This window comes from Halichoeres trimaculatus, unplaced genomic scaffold (assembly GCF_033239565.1).
Source record: "Halichoeres trimaculatus isolate MK-OKI-2021-1 unplaced genomic scaffold, fHalTri1.1 fHalTri1_scaffold_23, whole genome shotgun sequence".
NCBI classification, from domain to species: Eukaryota; Metazoa; Chordata; class Actinopteri; order Labriformes; family Labridae; genus Halichoeres; species Halichoeres trimaculatus.
Window position 1 is genome coordinate 18,865,019 of NW_027437201.1, and position 20,147 is coordinate 18,885,165.

The 20,147-nt window shown below is 42.0% G+C and overlaps 1 long non-coding RNA gene across 1 annotated transcript; it reads right to left on the reverse strand.

Annotated features, from left to right (window-relative positions):
* Positions 1-15,966: 15,966 nt before the first annotated feature.
* LOC141785250 (uncharacterized) lies at positions 15,967-17,472 on the reverse strand. Its single transcript, XR_012597511.1, has 3 exons — positions 17,365-17,472; positions 16,994-17,135; positions 15,967-16,071 (listed from the first exon to the last, which is right to left on the reverse strand). It is a non-coding gene; the product is annotated as an uncharacterized LOC141785250 (long non-coding RNA).
* Between the last annotated feature and the right edge of the window lie 2,675 nt (positions 17,473-20,147).

The window sequence follows — 20,147 nt, forward strand, 5'->3', positions numbered from 1 at the left end:
TATCTCTGACTGATCGATTGTTTATGACTGTTTGTTTTCTCTGAATGACTCCTCCTCCTCCCAAAGGTTTTTAGATTCGTTTTCAATTAAGTCAGAGGTTACCAAAGAACAAAAATGCGACTGAAAAGTGGTTGAAAATATCAAAGATGAAACCGATCATCGTCATGTTTAACGTGTGAGGCTGTGTGAGAGCTTTTCCATGTAATCACGACAGAGGTTCTGTGTCACCAAAGAGATTTCATTTTCATTTAAAGTCATTTAACACTTACAAAAACTCGACTTTATTATTTGAATTCACCTCGGATTGAGCTGTCAGAGTGTTGTCTTAAAAAAACAAAAATAAAATAAAATAAAATAATTAATATAAATATAGTCTCATTAAATAATGAAATAATAATTCGAAAAAAAACAATAAAAAAATTTGAATGATTTTTTTTTTGACAGACTTCAGTTAACTTGTACATAATTTCAGTCATTGTTAAAATAATCGTATATATTTTTAATGACGTGACGTCATATATAGGCGCTTTAGGGGGAAACGCCCAGGACTCTGGATATCATTCATAATCATCCTTCATAACTGGTAACAATAAGACACAGCATGGTTCCCTGAACAGACACAACAAGCATCTATTTATCTATTTTATATATTCTTTAAGACCTTATAGATCGTTATAAACTTGTTAAAGTGGGAAAAATCAAACTAAATTCAAATTCTTTCTTCTCTTAAAAAATCTGAACTTTGATCTCTAACTCTTAAAAATCATTTTCATGGTTTTTTGGTTGTTGATATTTGTTTTTTTATTTCTTTAATAGACTTTACTTTTTTCTTTTTGACGGCATAGAAAATAAATAGAACCCTCAGTGTCCTCTTGAGAATAAATAAAGATTTGAATTTCAAAATAAGGTAATTAAAAAAAACAAACAAAAACAAAACCCAACTTTAATGCAGCTACACTTGCAGCATTGATATGTCTGAGTCATTTAAGATAAACAAAACCAACTGTGATTACTAAAGGTGACGAAGATCATTCTCATATGAAACTTTCATGAAGTTACTGAGCTACATGTGTCAAAGTCATGACAGAAATAAAAAGTTACCCTGGGAAAACATGCACACACACCTCTCTCAGGCCTTGAATTACGACATGTTGAAAAAGTTCGATCACGGACAAAACATTCAGACAGAATCACAGTGAAGATTTTGAACAGGCGTTAACGGGATATTTTAGCCACTGCTTTTTGATTGTTTCATCAAAACTTTAATTCCCTCAAATGACAGAGAAACAGTTGGAAAACAGTCTAAATTGTGCACGATTAGTTAAGCAATAGTAAAAACAAGATCACAAAGTCTGCAAAGATGTCATAATTAAGCTAGTGCCATCAGCGTCATGTCAAAAGGACATATATCAGCTTACATTCTGTTATTTTCTGCATCAACAAACTGACAAACCCAATGAAATGAGTCAATGTCCTGTGCTTGTTTACATCGGGGTAGTAGACATTAATCTGAGTTAAAGCCATGTCTAGAAGTAATGGCTGCACAACAGCGTAAAATCAGCATATGGGAGACATTTCTGGCCTGAAATGGTGAATGTATTCATAACTTGTTTAATGGTTAGGTATTCTTGGTACTGCAGAGAAAGAAAGACAGGGTTCAATTGGTTAAAAACACATATCCCCAGAGAGGGACATGGTTTCAAACTTCTTCTTGTTCGGCTAACGATGCAAAAACCAACCAACAAGTGAACAAATAAACAAAGAACGTCTGTAAAACGTCTCATATCTCCTTCCATTTTTTAAGCTTTCCGTTGTGCACAGAGTGATTAAACACACAGCAGTGTTCTCTCCTCTTTACGCTCTTTGAGCCGTGTGTTTTGGCTGTCACAGATCAGCCACCTCGCTCAGAGAATCAGCCTCATAAACACAGGTGAAAGAGATAACCCTGAGGTATTAGCAGCTGCATGTATGTGTGTGTGTATCCACTCAAACACACACACTCGTAGATAAGCCCCCCAGTGCAGGTACGCCACAGTGATCCCCCCTGACACTGTCACCGCTCTAATCCCACTTCCTGCGTCTCTCCTAGCAAGGTGAGCTCATAAGGGCACGCGCTGAAGTCATCAGTGTTGACACGGGAGGCGAGCCGGCCTCAGTTAGAGCGACACGGCGGACGCCACGACCAGCCAGGCGTATCCACCAGCCCCCAACGCTACCCTCCATCCCCCTTCCTCCGCCGGCAGGAGCCACCACTTCCTGTACTCTGCTTCCGGTGAGAGCCTGTAGGCCAGAGGCTTCTGAAGCGGCTTTCATTTCCCCCATCAGAGTATTTAACAGGTCAGGTGTGCACAGGCGAGCACGAGGTGCAGATCTCCACTTTATCCCAACATCAGAGACAACATTGTTTGTTTTTGCAGCTCCTATAGAGACGTCAGTATTAACCTGTCTGTTTCACGACCTCTCACATAAAGCGGGGTGATTATTCCCGTTAACCGTCTCATGCTGCAGACTCAAAGCCGCTCTGGGTGAGCAGATCTGAAAGGCAGAGCCAAGCAGCAACTGGACACTGATGTAAAATCTTGACGCCTATAAAAAAAATGCAGTAAAAGTGAGCGCGGTTGGCTCGTACGCGGCTTCTGTGGTCCAACAGATTTAGACGTGATAGACTGAGACATCAGCAGGAGTCTTCACATGTCTTCATTAACGGTATCACCCAGAGACTGATTTAAACAGATGATTCTTTGTGAGAAAGGAGAGGTGACGGTGGAAATTAGAAAATGAAAGTATTATCTGGTTAAGAAAATGACTCAAATTCAAATTTAGTTTCATTTGGTGGACTCTTGACGGCTATTAGAGGCCTCAGCGTGTTTCAGGCTAAGAGTTTGAAGAAGCTTTAAACATCAAGGTTAGAGATTCAAACCAGGAAGTCATGCCTCTTGTTTTTCATTAGAAATGAGAAAGTTTTGTTTTGTTATGAGCTTTTTTTTCAGTTTTTATGCCAGAGCTCACCTTTAAAAGCTGATATGTTCTGATTCTGCAGAAGTTTTTGGTTTGGCTTGTTTTAAGTCCCATTTCATATTAATCATACACTGATTTGAGGGATTTTCTTGAGAGAAATGATGGCGAGAAAAATACTCTTTGCGAGTTGGTCTGAGGCAAACCGGATCCTTTGAGCCGGTCTAAGGTTTTGCGGTTGACAGCACTTAGTTTACAGCTTGTTCCCGCTGAATCTGCACTGGAAAGGCCCACCAACCCCCTTAGGAAACTTGAGGAGGCTACTTGTTGCTCTAACTCATGACCACAATGTTCACTATGTCAAACTCATATATACTTGTTGTTAATGCATACTTCCTATCTCCTGTAATCAGCCTCAGGCGTCTCAAAAAACCACATCACAGTCTCCGTTTGGTGGCTGCTGTTGAGTTTTTGTGTTCAGTTTCCAGCTATCGCTCCTCGCTTGTGTTTTAAATCAACTCTTTTTTGGGTGCATAACCCCTCGGCCATAAATATCCGTGTCTTGACATCACGCCGATGTGGGTGGGCATGACATGCCTGACAGAGAGTTCACAAATCAACCCCAACGCAGGCTGAGCCGGGGCATCTATTTCACTGAGACACCAGCTTGGCGCTTGTAGCGGTCGGACTAATTAAAAAATATGACGTTATCATCGCAGGAAACGGGAGATTTATAGCTAGCTTTACAAAGTAAAACAACTTTACAGTTTGGATATTAGGGAAAATAAAGAGCCCAGCATGAGACAAAAAGAAGTGATGAAACTTATCAAAAAAAAAATGACATCCCACATATTTTACACAAGTGAAGCAACATGGAGCAGGAGTTTGTGTTAAAAACTGATGAATCTAACTTCAGTTGAGGTGTTTTTGCGATGCACCGCTGGGATAACAGGAAGTGAAGACGTCCCTCATCATCACCACCAGCACGTAAACCTTTCTCATTAGACCGTCAGAGACGGAGAACGCCTTCCTGTTCCAGGCACTCCATGGCACTGGTTCATAATTAACACAACATATGTTTATTCATATCTCCTCACTGGGTGTGAAAGAGGGCTTCAGGAGGCACCACCCACAGAGCTGTGAAAACAGAGGGTGGTGGAATTAAGTGAGGAAAGAGAGAACGGAGAGATCCTGTGAGCGCCACGTAGAGTGAGATAAAAACCACGGCACTTATTGCTCAGTGGAATTCACACCCGATAGCTCACGGACTCTCGCTGAAGTGCAAATGTATTCCTCAGCAACCCAGAAACAAACAAGTTGCCACTTCCTCAGACTATAATTAGCTGGTAATCAATGCTGGGGAGCATTTCTGTCCTGTCAGACATCCCGGCCATCGCAGGGGCAACACTAGACCTGCAGCTGTACTCCAAGGTCTCAGATGACAATCCAACATAAAGAATATTAAGTTGTGTGTTTGGAAACCGTCTCTGTCCATCCGTTCAGGGATGCCTGAACAAAGAGGGAAACAGGATCAACCTGTAAACCAAAAACAAAGAGATAAGAGTTCCCATTTGACTGAAAACCTTGTTGGTTTCTGCTAGCTTAACTGACGTCTCCCTTCCTGGTCCCTGGTGGAGTTCACGGACGTCTCCATTGGCACATGTGTTGGTGTGACACCTCCAGACATTTCCCACTTTCTCAAAGAGCTTGTTTGAGAGCTTGTGAGGTGTTGTGCTGGGAGAGTAATGGGACAGCGTGCACTCTGCTGTTGGCCTCTGAACCCTCGCTAACCCTCGTAAACACAGAGGGGATGTGAACGCAGCAGCTCTGTGTGCCGAGAGTTCAGAGATGCACGTGTGTATTTCAGCCTCAAAAATTTAACAAATTAAGGTTTCATCCCTTTCTGACTTTCTTAGAGTTCTCACAGTTGATATCATTTATTATTTCCTGTGCTCAGTCACATGACCAGCTGAACTCATCACTGCTACTCTGTGAAGATTGAAATTTACAAAAGTTTTGGAAACAACTCCTTATAGATGCCACAATTGTTGCCAAATGTATTTAATAATATGATATTTATGTAGGAAATTTTGCCAGGAATCCATCCATGTCATTTTTAAAGCTGTACCACTTCTACTTTTTTGTGTAGAGGCCTAAATGCTGCAGTTTGTGTGGAACTAGGGGACTGCACTCCAATTCATTCTAATGGAGGGAGCTGAGAGGGCTTGTTTATGGTTCACCGACTTTGAGGGCTCATCATCCGAAAACCGGGTCCAAAACGTCAATTTCCACAAGAGCTTTTGTAAAGCAGGGTCGAATCTGTCATCAGAGTGAATTTCAAGCCGGTACCACTTATTGTCTCGGAGGAGGTTATTTTTGAAGAGGGGGCAAAAATGTGGAAAAGTCTTATTTTGAAAGGCAAATTGCCAGCTTCCTGTGCAAGATACAGCTTACGGGTCTCAACAGTAATTTGTGCGTCACAATGAGATGAACATGTTGAGGTTGGTTTCATCTCTCTACATCATTTCTACCCCCAGTTATAGCCATTTTAGTGTTTTTTTTGAGTGCTTAGATGGCGCTAGAGAGAAAATTTGGGGATGTTGGGGGTCAAGTTTGGTATCAAATAATTTTTTTTGACGCACATGAGATGTGTGCCAATTTTGGTGAGTTTTTGAGAACATTTAGGGGGTCAAATTAGAGCTCAAAAGCCACGTTTCCACCAAGCAGACAGGTTCGGTTTGTTTCGGTACGGCGTGCATTTTGCGGCGTTTCCACTGACTTATCCTGGGACAGATCCCCAAATAACCGAGACGAGCCGTCCCACTTTTTGGGACCCTTTCATCAAGTGCCAGACTGAACCAATCTGCTCTAGTAAGGCGGACCTTTAATTGGTACGTTGATTGTCACTTACTGTGCGACAGTGGCTGCATTTCTCCTGGTGGCACACAGCCTTCTCTGAAACAAGCCTGATTGCACTTTGTATCTAAGAGCTACATGCCAATCACAGAGAGGACGAAATGCTGCGTGTCTTCCATCGTTGCTCTTTGTTTCCTGTCGCATTTTTCTTCTTCGTTGGATTTATTAGTGGGGTAAACTGTGTCGAGCTGCTACGGCGTCACACTATTGTTTAACAGCTGCGGCTTTTGGCATCCAGCTTACACGCCAACTACCATGAGAGGGCACAGTTTGCCATGGAAACGCAAACAAGATCAGGCTTAACTGTACCAAACCGTCCCAAACCGTACTGAACCGAACTGGACTGCTTGGTGGAAACGTAGCTAAAGACTGGAGTAAGAAGACGCTAGAAGAGGGTCCTAGCCCTAAACAAACCAACAAATGCAAAAATAAAGGTCAGCACAAAGTCCACTTGTGGAGAATCAACTTCACCTGATTATATCCTAAATTCTAGTTTCCAGAAGAGACAGAAAATTTCTTTATGACCGCCAGAAGTGTCTGAGGGCTGACTCTGTTTCTCATACAGCTGTGTGATGTTGATGAATGTACATTGTCCATTCCCAAATAAAACAGATATTGTTTTTTTCATGAATTAAATCCTAAACTAATATTTTCATCATGCTAACTTTAGTCTGAGTTATGGTAAAGCATATCTTTTGGCCCGATTGCAGCTAAATGTGTATGCAAACAACTGATTTCACGACTTGATAAAAGCAATAAAATATATACCAGGGCACACACGGTCAGTTTGTGGGATGTTTTTGATAATTTTCACCGTAAGATTTGACAACTTCTGAACCAGCTTCGACGCTCATGTAGGTTGATTCCTGCAGATCCATGGGAGGTCCCACACATGTACACACAACACTGGCAGCTTTATATTCCTCAGACAGACAGCACAGCGTAAAGCTATGACAAAACAGGACAGCTGTGCACTTCCACACATTCCTGCAGCCCACTTCATGGACACAGACACCCCCCATCTTTAACCCCTCCACCCAAAACATCACCAGGCTTCTCTTACAGGCACCATACCTCCAACACACACACCCCAGACACCATTCACTCACACTGACCCCCCAACCTCCGCCGCCGTCCACTTGCCCTCTCACTACATTAAGAAATCATCACCCTCGTCAGGTTCACGCTGACCCTGCTGAGCTAAGTGCTGCTGTCGGGGTCAGACGGTCCACGGCGAGCAGCTACCGCCATGGTTTCATCACAGCACAATGAGTTTTCTGATATTTCATTATTTATCATTTATCAGTTTCATCACGGAGATTTCCTCTGAGTGGAATTGTGAATGAGCGGTTGTAGCTGCAGGGTTGTGTTTCGATTGGCCGCCAGCCCAGAGTATGTTCTTGGCGTGATGCCTGGTTCTGGTAGTATGTCCTCACATGTGAACAAGAGACCGTGAGAGGGAGACCGAATGTAACAATGAATCAGTGGCACACAGAAGCTCCTCACTGAATCTGGAGTGAAATATTAAAGAAAGGATTGATTCCACTCTTATTTCGATGGTCGATGTAAAGCTCGAGCCAGACGACTTCACTCTGCGCTCGCTTCATGCTGCGTCCTGGCTGAATGGAGTTATTTAAGGCACAGAGAAGCACACCATGTTTCCCTTGCAGTAAGAAGCTCTGTTGTCTTTGCTCATCCACAGAGGCAGCTGTACATCAGATGACTCCATTCTTAAACCTAATTATGAGGCCGTAAATCCTGCAGGACAAGGTGTCAGGTGCTGTCAATTCAGCCAAGGATTTCCATGAGTCCGTGCCACCAATCCAGACAAAGGAGCGGCCTGTTTGTTTAATAATTGATCGACTCGCAGAGGTTCAGGGCATGTAGACACCGCACATGTTACTGTACTGATTAGTTGACCCTGCCCTCGTAATCCCACTCTGACACTTGAGAAATGTCTCCACGTGGAACTTCTGTGATAGAATTTGAAGGATTTTCATGAGGAAATTTCAGAAATATGAGATCTTTACGAGATTGTGTCTGACTCCCTTGAAACTTTTGCAGAAATTTCTCCCCATGTATAATATATCTTTTAACTACAATAGCTTCCTGAGCTGCTGTATTGCAGCTTCAGCTCATCAGAGCCGCCATGCTTCGTCCTCACTCTCACATTGACCCACTTGGCCGTCTTTTTCCCCCTTGACCCATTTTCCCACTTCCACTGAAGCTCTCACGTCTGCCTGGTTCTTGGTATCTTTGGTTGCTTCCATGAAGAAACACGGATGGAAAAAGTTGCCTTATGTGGTACAATGAAGGTGATAGAAGAGAGATCCTGGCAGAGTATGCTTTAGAGTCATTCTTCATTTGTAATGCACACTTGGGAGGCCCAGGGGGCAGCAGGGGTCAAAGGTCACCATGACAGGGTCATAAGTGTTCACTGCTTAAAATTTACTCCTCATGTTTCTTATCCACAAATCTAAACTATGTTTTATTTCAAGTAGAAATGAAAAATTTCAAAAAGGTTGGTTAAAAAAATGAGGCCAAGACAGACTGCAGTTCTCTTAGTGTCCACTGGGGGCAGTCTGGCCTTTTAATTAATTCAGAGACAAAGATTAATTATTGTTGTCATGTAAAAAAAAGAAGAAGAGAGAAGACTATTTTTGTCAGCATTCACAGCCTCTGCATACACAAGACTAAATAAGCGAATAAATCTTCCTTGTCCACAGGGGGCGCCAAATTCAACACAACAGAAAATTGTCTTGCAGGAGCTTTAATGTTCTGGTGATGATTGATTCCTTCATAAGACTACTTTTGTCATGTTTTCTCTTTGGTTTTATGGTCAGTGTCTTCTCCTATTTTTAATTTCAACAAAAAAAATAAAAGAAATAAAAAAATTACTTCCTTCTTTTTGAGGAATCTCCATGTTTAGGAGGTATTACAACAAACGCTAAGAAGTTAAAAAACACATTTTCTTCTTTTCCCTCTTGAGCCTTTATTTCTTAACGTTTAAAAGTTGTGATCCTGTGTTCACCCTGACCACACGTTTGGAGAACAGCGCCCCGGAAGGTGGTGAACATTACTTTTGAAGGATATCTGATCTGAACGCTGTATCAAAATAATCCTGCCCCCTTGTTTCAGAACATCCTGCGAGCTTGATGCTGCGGGCTTTGATATTACAATCACCGTAATGAAGCCGGGATTGATTGAATGATTGGCAGCTCGCAACATGTGCGCTGAATGACCTGAGCCGGGGATTTAATGCACAAACAGAGTGATGGACGCGGTGTTCTGGGGTATGTGAGGCCGTGGAAAGTGCAGCAGGGTTGAAGAGACTCAGACTGTGTGTGTGTGTGTGTGTGTGTGTGTGTGTGTGTAGTCACAAGAGTCTGGTAGCCTCCTTTGTTTCTGTTGCTCCTGGGCGAGCTCTGGCATTTGTGTGCAGTGAGTGTGTGTGTGTCTGTGTGTGTGTAGGAGGCACAGCTAGAGGTGGTCAAACACAAGTGAAGGCAGATGAGGATGAGGTGTATTGATATGAGGTGGTGTACTTCATGTGTGTTGGATCCAAACCCGACACGTTCATGAGGACACGCTGGCTTTAAGCATCGTCTCATCTGACAACAACTTGCCAACCAGAGGTCTTGCCTGTATCTCCAGCACCTCAGTCCTCTGATTCATGCGGCCTGATCAGTCCACTGCTATCTGTATCAATCATCAGAAATCATTTATTTTTAGTGGGATGTGGCCTCTCGCCCTCCTCGCTGCCCTCTTGTCCAGGCGGGCCCCCCCTCTGCCTCGGAGCCCCTTACTAATGAGTGTCAATCTGGAGGGCTGTGGCACTTTTACTGCAGACACCTCCCCTGACAAACGCAGGGCTTCAGTCAACATGAATCATGCAGGCAGACGCTAGCAAAAGTGACAACCATGCCAACCACCGCCAGACCCCTCCCTCGTTTCCTCCCCAGCCTTTTAAAAGTTTGTTCCTGAAAGCACGAGCGTATCTTTATGTTTCCTTTTGATGCATGTCGAAGGTTGATGCATAGAAAGACACTTTGTTGATTTTTGTGGGAGGATTTATCAACAGCACTCTGGCTTTTCTGCAGACGAGCATGCTGGTCTACAGGGACTTTTCGTCTAAGGGATAAAGTTTAGTGCAAAAATACTTTCTTAAAAAATATTTACAGGATTCTTTTTAATTGCAAAGGACTCTGAAGTTCAAACTAAGGAGAATCAGTGAATCTGCTTTGTCCATCGCTATTTAATTTGACACAAGTAGACTTGGAACGTCTGTCAGTGCAAGATAAAAACAGTGAGCTCTGTCAAACTTATGTGAATTTATTCTCTAAACATGGTGAATATATGCACCAAATTTCATCCCAATCCATCCCACATTTGTTTAGATATTTCTTACTGAACTTGAGTGGAAGAAACACAGATCCCAAATACCGCCACCCTGTCAACGTGTGGTCAAATAATCGATGAACTAATGTCAGAAACCAGGTGCAAAGGTTGACTTTAGACACAACATTTCAACTTTGTTTTAACCTGGGAATGAGTCCCACTTTGAGTTCAGATGTGTCTGGTGTAGAATAAAACATAGATTTGTTTCCTCTCTGTGGAGTGTGCACTTCACACCAGGCATAACCAGATCCATGGATCAGCTGTGGAGGACTTTGAGCTATCGTAGTTCAGCTGTTGTGGAGCTGGGTTTCCTATTGATATTATTGACATGGGCAATTAGCATGAGGGGTCATATCCTGGTCACAGTTTGGACCACAGTCACTCCACTCGTGCTTGTTTTGCACGCCTAACATAACTGTTCGAAGACTCCAAACGCTTCAGCTCATGATGCCTCAACAACTTTCCCTCTTTCCTAAGGTGGTGTAAAAAGAATCAGCTTGTATTTAAACTCTGCCCAGTGTGTGTGTGTGTCTATCCTCTGTGTTCCTTTGATTCTTGGGACATTGGCGTATTCTAGTAACCAGGCGGACGTCAGAGATCTATTCTGGATGCCCGCTGCAACAGCCGGCCAGCAACAGCAGCAGCAGCAGGGGGAAGGAATGCTGTCTGTCCGGAGGCCTGGCCAGAACGATCGCTGATCCTTTTGGAGGAAGCGGAGATGGCGGCTCTCCTGTTTCATGAGAGAGGGGGAAAGAGAGGGAGAGTGGGACGGGGACATGATGCCCAGGAGAGGGTGGGGGAGAGTGGTGCAGGGGGAGGTGGGGGTGAGGCATTTGGTTTGGTGCCAGTCGAGCCAGCTTTCTGGCATGCCGCATTCCAGGAGATCAACACCACGGTGTTTCCTTTCACCCCCAACCCACATCCACCATCCTGCGGCCCACCCCGATCAGCCCGAGCATTTTTTACTAATAAATCTTTATTGAACAAGAAAAGCAAACCAGTAAGTCATAACCTCCAGTAAAAACAAAACCACACACGGGGAATGTTGAGTTGCTGGGAAAGGGTTCTTTGAAAGTAGAAATAAGAGTTTTATCCTCCCTGTTTAGCTGCTCTCATCCATGTCGATGATCTTTTCAATTAATCTACTTCACCCCTTCACCACTTTTGTTGTACGCAATAATAAACTACTCCTTTTATTACTTAGTCTTACTAGATGGCATATTGTCATGTAAAAGGAGCACAACTTTACACATCAGAGCTGAACACCTGACAACAACCTGTCTGTTTAGCGTTTATGTAGTCTTGGTTTGACTGTGAACAGGGGTCATTTACATTTAAAAGTGTTATAAATAGGGATGCACGATATTGGATTTTTGCCGATATCCGATATGCCGATATATCAAAACCCCTTTTGGCCGATACCGATACCGATAATCACAAGTTTGTTTGTTTGTTACTCTTATTGTGACGGTCTTATTTGTTTAAGAAACACACATAAAACAAGACAAAAAACATTTGATATTACCATAAATAAGAAATGTATTATTTTTTCAAACTCAAGACATTCAGTATTGAAATACAGAAAAATAATTTCTTTAGATCACATGAACTTTAAATGTACAATGCATTTTTAAACATGACCAAGTTGCATTTGATTATTTTAGAGCTACTGTAACAACCTGGTGACAGACACAGAGCTCTGCAGTGCAAATAAATGAAGTGCTACATTTTATTTAAGGAGCTTATTTTTCAGATGGAAAATAATAATAATCCTAACTGAATAGCACCTTATCGGCTGTGCATATCGGCAGAAATTTCCATATCTGCCGATACTGATTAACGTGTTTTTAAGCTTTTATCGGCCGATACCGATATTGTGCCGATAATATCGTGCATCCCTAGTTATAAATCTAGTTCAAGTAAACTTAAGCAGCTTTAATCATATTAAACACAATAATCCAATATTAAAATTGTGGCTAGTGAAAATGCTGAGTGGCTAGTAAGTCTGGGAAACTACTAACCACAGTAAATGGTGAGCAAAAAAGTCAATCACAGTCACAGTGGTGAAAAATTAAAATTTGAACTTTGAAAAATTAAAAGATAAGAAAAAAAAAACTAAACCCAAACTCAAGCTATCTTTGCTCAAAGAGGAGAGATGATTTCCTTCATGAACCCTCCGTGCTGGAAACGCTGGCTGACTCACGGTGCAAGCTTTCAGAGGGTGATTAGAGGGAGTTCTTTGACACAGCATCATAGTTAGATATCAATACATCATCAGATAATTTACACTCGCCCAAACCCATGTCATGGAAAGATGTTAATCATTGCATCGTCACTAAGAGATGTTTTGGAAGGACCTTTGAAGGACTTGGAAATTTATCAAGACTTGACATTTCTTGCAGCCAGACAGGCCGGCGATCTCGGGTGGCATGATGAGAGCAGAGTCCTAAAGGCCTGGTCCGGGGTACATGATGGTTAGAGATCCCTGGTCTAAGGGGGGCCGCGGTGTTTGATACATAAGACTCATTAACTCTCTAGTCTGCTCTTTTCGGTCACTTTAACCCTCAGATTTAAGAAAGATCATGTAAGACTGAGTTTTACTGTTAACTGTGACTTAAATCAAACACATCTAGAGCTGATATTCAGTTAGAAGCGCATCTTTTTTTTCGCACCTAGTTTATTCAGTGTAAAAGAAAGACTGTTGATATGTTTTCAAAGGTTTGTTCACAGTGCTTTTTTCACATGATGGAGTCATGTTGTCGGTTTCTGACAGCTGACATTAAGTTGAAACAGCATCATGAGTTGCTTTGTTTACTTCTGGTCTTCATTTCCTGTTTTGTTTTGTAGATCTTCCTTCATGTTTCACATGTCTTCAGTAGTTTGAAGTGCTCTGAAGTTGTAGTTTCATGTGTTATCTCTTAACTTTTTACTCCTTGTGTGTGCAGTGTTTTCTGTTTTATTTTGAAGTTATCGCTCCTGACGTGTCTGGGCCAGTTTTGTCTTTTTCATCTTCGTACGCTGTCTCTCCCTGTGGTGGTTTCTTCAGTTCTGAAAGCTTCTGTATAACTTTATTTAAAGAAGCTATGAAAAGGAGCTGTTTTGATTTGACTGCAGTGACACCTTTAGGCCACATCATCACGACTCTTAACAAGGCGTGTTTATTTTGAAAATAAATAGAGATCAGATCTGCTTTATAACTCTACTTTTCTTTGTTCAAGACAACTTTTTACCAGATACAAAGCCACAAGGTATTTATCAACAGTTAGGTAGAGCTACGGTTTGAAACATGACAACAAGCAAACGTTGTCAGTTTGTACCGTAGTTTAGTAGCCAACTATACTGAGCGTTACTCTCAGCCTGGTGCTCTAAGACGTGTTGGTAACATGTAACATTAGAGAATCCTTGTTATGACCACCAGTTCTCATCTACCAATCAGGGCTAAGGTGACCTCACTCTTCATTTTACTGATAGACTCTCAAGTTTGAACAGACCACGGCAGAATAACTGCTGCATGTGTTCTAGCCTGTAGCCCGTGCTCTATCGCCCACCTGTTCAGCTCTCTTCTACCCTTCTCTCTTTTCACTACTAAACTTTAAATCAGTCTCGTCCTGTAACCTGGACCCTATCAGAAAGCTAGGACGTAGCACTTAGGAACAACCTTTATTGACGCTGATGATCTCATTTTAAAGTGTGAATTACAATCTAGATCTACCTCTAGAAGGGAGACTTTTTCAAGTCCTCCTTAAATTATGTAAGACTTGGTGTTTGTTTTTGAAAACAATTTTTGGAAGTCTGCTACTTTATACCTGCTTTTATGTTTTTGTGAAGCCTTACAAACCGTTTAAGCGGCAAATTTATACCTACAAACTTGACACAATGGTACACTTTTTAGCATCCACAATTTGAGTAGTGTGGATGCTTTCATATTATTATAAGGCTGATTTCTTGAGTTTTAAGCATACAAGAACCACTGTGATGTTGTTTTCTTCTTTTAAGTTAAATTGCTGGATTACGATGAGCCCATATCACCTCTTTAATCTTTGCAGTCTATGTTTCATAATGCTTTTCTTATTGAGCATATCTCTAAAACAGGATTTAGACTCTGAAGATTTTTTTGTACCTCATTCATCTGACTAAAACAAAGACTAGCGTCTAAAGGAGGATCATGTGACATGTCAGGAATGCCTCAAACAATGCTGCGGACAAAATTTGTGTTTGACACTCAAAACCTCAACAAACTTAATTTCTATCTGCATGATACCTTCATGATCTCACACATTAAACACGATTCTGATGTTTGAAGACTCACTGTACGCTCTCACATTATAAATAAGATGCACCTGACTTGACCTAAACAGTTTCCACTCAGTGTATCTAACATAGATTGAAACCACACCATGATCACATAAACTGCAGGGTGTGAAAACCATCACAACCCCCTCAGATCTTTGGCCTTTCTTAAACGTCTGAATTAGAGTGCATTTTTTATTGAATCAAGAACTGCAGCAAGTCAAACGCAGACCACACGCGCCGTTTACACCATCAGCTTCATGGGAAACTGGTTTAAGACACATTCGCATCCACTCTGCACTGCTCTCAAAATGACAACAACACGACGAGGAGGGAGGACACGTGAGAGCGTCAGAGAAAGAAAAGATTTAATCATACTGAAGTATTTTTAATGGTGATGTTTGGGAGTGTAACATTTAGAAAGATCTGTGAAGATAGATGTTTTTGTTTCATATTGATGCCACTTTTATGTGTGAGTGTGTTAAAGATCAGGGTTGTGTGTCTATGAATATTTTTGCAGGATATGTGTGTGTGTGTTTTTATGAATCAGTGTGTATGTGAGTGCGTGCACGTCTGTGTGAGTGGTGGCCGCTCTGTCAGCTCAGGTTAGCGTGACGCTGAGTGGCCACACCTCAGGGCTGTGCAGGCCTGCGAGGCGGGCTCGCTCTCATCAGCAGCATTAGGCCGCCGTGTGTGATGGCTGCTGACCCCCGGCGGAGCGGAGCGGTAGCCGTGGCGGTCGGCCGGTGTCGGCCACCAATAAAGCCAGGTCCTGGGCTCACTTCCTGCCAGGAGCAGCCCTCACTCTCCTGCTGTCAAAGACTAAGTGGGGATGGGAAAGATGGCACTCTGGGTAATGTGTGCTGGGCCTCATCAAGGACACCCTGTTAAAATGCCCCACATCTCTGAGTCACAGAGCATGAGACGGATGAGAGGGTGTCAGGAGAGAAGTTTGAACAAAACTTTCTCCACTTTTAAGAGAATCAAAGGCGATTTCAGATAAAACTGACCCCGCAACAGACGGTGTACCCAGAGGGATGGACTAGGGGTCAAGAGAATGAAGCAATAAGGTGATAAACAGAGGAGTCTTTTTGTCCACATCACCAAAGCTTTTCTTTCTCATTCTGCCCAAAATCTGCAGTTATTCCTGTTTAGTGACTCTCCTTGCGTGGAAATTGCAAATACATATTTTTGAACGTATAAACAATCCATGCAACCGCTCAGTTCAGGTGACTCAATCTCATCTCTATAATCTGTGAGCAGAGACAGTTGGCTCCCTGTTGTGTGACGCTCAACAGCGGCAGCAGGTGCACCACAGGGAAGACCGACAGGGAGCAGGGCCGGCACAAGGAGATGACCCCTGCCACAAACAAGGAGGGAAAAGCCGGGCTTTTGGAGCCAGGAAAATATGAAGTGACAAAGGGTGCCCTTTGTGTGGGAATTGACATGGTACAGGGCTGACACGGTGCACCCTCTAGGGGTTGATCTTCCAGTCAGGATCAAATGCCAAAACTAGGTCAGAGGGAAGGGAGGACAAGAAAGGGAGAGGGAGGGAGGGGTTCAATATTTAAAGAATTTGAGGCAGTTTATTTTAGAGTTAAACACCTGAAGGAGAAAGGGGTGTTTAACCAGTCAGACACAACATTATCTATCAGGACGTTCCTGTCAAATCTCAAGCAGTTGGCCACATCTGATATTTTATCTCTATAAATATATTTGTCATGTTTGGATAAAATTCATTTTAAAGATTAATGTGGTAGTGATGTAGGTTGAAGTTTAAGGATGCTGTGTTGCATTCGGGGCCACACTTACATATTTCTGCTATGAAACATAGGTTTTTAAGGGCCTGCGTCCACCAAGAAAGATATTTTCTTTGTGGACAACATAGTTATGTTAAATATATCAGCCTAACACTATGAGACAGGGCCTGAGTTTGTTGTGGAACTGTTATATGTAATAATACACTTGACCTCTTTTGAGTTTTTCCAATACTTTGATTTTAAACAACCTCGATAAAATTTAATAAGAACACCACACAACTTTACTTTAAATGCAACAATCCTGCATCAAACATTCATTTACAAAAAATTTAATAATAAAGTTTGGCAGCTCTTTTATATGAAATAAATATAAAATAATTATTAAAAAGAAGTTATAAAACCAAATGAAAACCTTCTTTTTTAGTTATTAAACCTTCCTAAAGTTTCAAAGTTGCTGTACCCGATAGTCAGGAAAAAAAATAGCCTTTTTTTATTTTTAAGTTACACCAAATCACTTCTTTAATGCCTCTTAAACTAAAAATTACCCTCTTTTATGAGATTGGTGTTACCTGTGGACCCCCCCCACCACACACACACACACACACACACACACACAGGCTGGATCTTAATGTCCCCAACAAACCCTGAGCCCTTAAAGACTTAAGTGAGATCACCTGGAAAATGGCTGAGCGCACGAGTCTGCAAGGGCGATGGCAGTCACCGTTCAGTAGTTAGCACACAGGATCACAAGAAGAGAAACAGCAGATTCCAACTGATTGGGAACACCAGGGAAAACCACTCAGAAGTCTCCATCTCCTTTGAACAAATAACCTTCAGATGAGCCACATTAGCATTTACCAATAACACTATTTAATTATTAATTATTGAAAGTCTGTTTTAACTAGGAAGCATTACAATGCTATAGTAATAGTACAATACCAAGGCATATTCACATGGTATGCTAAGCTAACTAGTAGGTCGCTAAGACTACACATCATGTCTAATGGTAAATTACAGAATGGAACAAAAGGAACACAGTATTTACCTGGTTTCCAGTTACAAATGAGTTGGCATCAGGACCACATGTAGTCAACCTACTGGTAAAACTTGAAAATACGCTGCTGCAAACCTCAAATACCCTCACATACACTTGTCTCTGCTTTCTCAGCGTCTGCTTTCAAGGACCAAACGCTTCCCTGTTCTACGTCACTCGCCCCGCCCCTTTTGGAGGGAACGACCTGGATGTGTCGTTAAGGTTTGCTAAAAGCCCAATAAATTACAAAAACGATTACACAGACTTTAAATGAAACAAAATCCCGTTTGCCCACGGAAAAAAAATAATGGGGTTTAAAAGAATATAACAGGTTATGCAAATATTTAAAATTTAACATTTTATGATTTTTCCATTTTGTCTGAAAAAGTTTTAGTATTACGAACTTTTTGAGGTTATAATTATTTATGTATTGTGTTACTGGTTTAATGTACTGTAGGCTAAGTGATTTCAGATAGGGCTTTGTACTTTCCGTCGTAGTTACTGAGCTACGTAAGAAGCACATGGCTAATTGAATATTCATAAGACAGACCGGAAGTAGGAACTGAGCATGCGCTAGACAACCGCGGCTCGCAAGAGTAAAGTCGCTACTTGAGCTGATTGAGGGATAAACAACAAAAGGACTACTTTCAACAAACGGACGACAAAACTTAACTTTTACTGAACCAGAGGATCCATTTTTCTTTTGGGCGTGGCTAAAGCGTGATGGCTGGATGTTAAAACTGAGGGTGAAATGTGGTAATGGCTGGATTCATTGGCTTATCAGGACAAAAATCGTCAGTGGGTGAGTACAGTTTCGTTTAAAATGCAGTGTCTTTTGTTGGTGATTGATGTGGAGCATATGTAGCTGAGAGCTGCTAATATTGGCTAATGAGCTATGAGCTAACGGCAAGTTAAATGAAGATGCTGGTGAAATGCAACGAAATGCTAACAAGAAGCAGCTAGATATATTTCATGATCTTTTCTATGCAACTTGCAAGCAAATAGATGGGAATATGACTTTTTCCAGTCATTGTCAAGTTGCGGTTATGTATAGACTGTGTTTAAAGATGGGCTGTTATCAGTTTTGGCTGAATTCTTTTTTATTTTGGTCTTGGATTCAGGTGGAATTTTGTACTTAAATATGTGGCTCCGGCCTCGCTCTTGTGAGACATGAAACTGGATCAGTGATTGTGTTTTTGGCTGTTTTACTGCTGTTTAACGCTGATTGTCATATTTTTTTTAAATAATAAGAAAAAAAAAAACTAAAGTTGGGAACACCAACTGTATCTCATGCACAGTTTCATGTCATTGTCCCAGAATGCACTTTGCTGGCAAAACGGAGAGCTATGTATGTCTAAAAAGGTATTGAAGTTAAAAAGGACTTCTTTTCTATATTTAGTCTGGAGAATATCACTTTATTATAGCAGGCACATAAGATTTTTGTTTGTTGTGTTGCCCTTTTTTGATCTGTACTGGTTTGCAACCTGCCTCATTTGTTGCTGTAGATGAAAAAACACGTTCAGACAAAAGTAGCCTTTGTACGGCCATACTTCATTAACTACCTCCTTATTCTATTCTCTGACTTCTAAAACTGTTAGATCTGTATCTTTTCTCAAAATGTTTCAGGGTATAATAAAAATAATTTTCAAAGCTGTTGATAAAAACTCAGATTATTTTTTAACTAGAGTTTTTTTTCTCCCTGAAATGATTCCACATCTTGTTAAGGCCATGTAGGTTTCTCAGTGAGTTTATTTACTTCACAGTTTCATTAACGAAGACAACATATAATTGCCCATTACGCTGCTACAATGTGAATCATCAGGGGACATGGCAGTGAGGTAAAGCATTGTTTTCATTAGAATTTCACCCCCACTTTAGGCTCATTCCTGCTATAATTTGTGCTAACGAGGAAAAATGCCAGCTTCTTTCGTCCCCCTCGGATCACCTCGTGCCTACCAGCCATGACTTGCCTGTAAAGTTCTCATCTGGGAGCTGAGGGAGGCTCTGCATGGTTAGATGAACAGCAGCAATAACAACAAGCAGGCTGATCTCTCCGCCCGCAGAGGAGCGGGGTCTGGCTGGTCCGAGCACACCGGCGAGCGACCCCCCCTCTGGCCCTTGTTTGTCATGAGCTGACCCTTCCATTTAATTAATTAAAATTAGCATCCGTCCCCTTGGCATTGACTTGTTACGTCAGATAGAATCAGCTTTGGTATCAGCGGGCCCTCGGGGCTGCGGCCCTAACGAGGCCCAAGATCCTAATTAGACGATGTATGAGGGAGGTGAACGGGGGGGTAAGATGGTGCTGGACAAGGAGGAGAGGGGAGGAGGGGGTGGTCTGAGCAGGGGGGCAGAGAGGGTCCTGCTGGGCTGAGTTTGCCCCAGGGGGAAGTGGGTATTTATACACCTAAACATGATGGAGGGGGGAGGCTGCAGCCCTGGATCCCTTTCTCTCTGTGTCTGTGGCACATCCTCCGTCTATGTTTGTCTCTCTGTCTTTGTCCTGCAAGTGTCTCTGTCTTAAACTCACATTAGCGTCTCTTTAAAGGAAAAATACAGGCTCACTCTTCACACAGACCCCCTCTGCTCACTCTGTAATTTACACAGTTTTATGTCGTTGAGCCCAAACATGAACAGTTGGAGTGTCAAAAGTTACACCGTGGATGCACCATTTATTACGTGCTCGTCCTCTTTGTATTTTGCTGGTCTTGTCTGACATTTTGGCGTCCCTGTGTCATAATTCCCCCTCCTCAAATCCCTCATGGTACTGTCGTGATCGCTTTGCAGCTTCCAGG